Source organism: Haplochromis burtoni, unplaced genomic scaffold, assembly GCF_018398535.1.
Source record: "Haplochromis burtoni strain Fernald_Lab_line unplaced genomic scaffold, NCSU_Asbu1 Contig_79, whole genome shotgun sequence".
In the NCBI taxonomy this organism is placed as follows: domain Eukaryota; kingdom Metazoa; phylum Chordata; class Actinopteri; order Cichliformes; family Cichlidae; genus Haplochromis; species Haplochromis burtoni.
In genome coordinates this window covers 688,694-689,624 of record NW_024582440.1, presented here as the reverse complement: position 1 = coordinate 689,624, position 931 = coordinate 688,694, and positions in this window count along the sequence as shown.

Genomic DNA, 931 nt, shown 5'->3' with positions numbered 1-931 from the left:
GACACAAACATGCATTCTCACCCTCACGCTCACACTTTCCGAACATGAAGACACACTCACGCTCCCCATACACACACTATACTCCCTGGTGCCGGCACCTACACCCCCAGAGGGGCAATCAACCTCCAGACTCCAGACAAGATGGTCCGCTTTCCTCTAGGGTGGAGACAACAGACCGACTTTGTCCACGCAGCAGCAGAGCAGCCCACCAGCCTGCATGTGTTTGCCATCACCTGTCCAGTTTGACTCGTCTCCCAAAACAAACAATCAGAATTTTAGAAATCTTTCCCCAGAACTCACCTTAATCACATGACCATAAACATGAATTCAATTTCTTTGTTTAAACTTGCGTCTCCAACAGTTTGCAGTAGGCCTTGGCGCAAGTCTCAAGAGTCTGGAGGGAGTCCAATAAAACAGATGCGTAATCTGAAACTGAATAACACATGTCCTGACAAAACAAGTTTTACCTTAATGTGACATGACACACTGCTTTGCATAGGTCTTCATTTACCCCTAACTACTTTTGCTAAGAAAATGGGAAGGTGATGCTGTCATATATTGAAACAAATGCAGAAATGCATGGACATTTAGTATATAAGACAAAAACAGAGTTAGCAAAGTACTAATGAGCTTGAAAGTCAATATTTTAGGTCCGTTTTTATTCACAATTTATTCACACAGCCTGAAGTCTCTTAGACAAGCTTTCTAAAATAGGTAGTCTTCAGGAATAATCCCGTGGGCTTCTTGGACAACATTTAAAGCTCTTCTTTAGATGTTTTCTGCTTTCTGTTCTCTGTCAAGATGAACAGAACAGAAGCGGCCTGGTCAAAGGCCCGACTCAAACCTGATAGAAATGCTTTGTAAGACCTTGAACACTTCGTTCATGCTTGAAAAAGATTTAATGTTGCTGAAATAAAACAGTTCTGTAAAG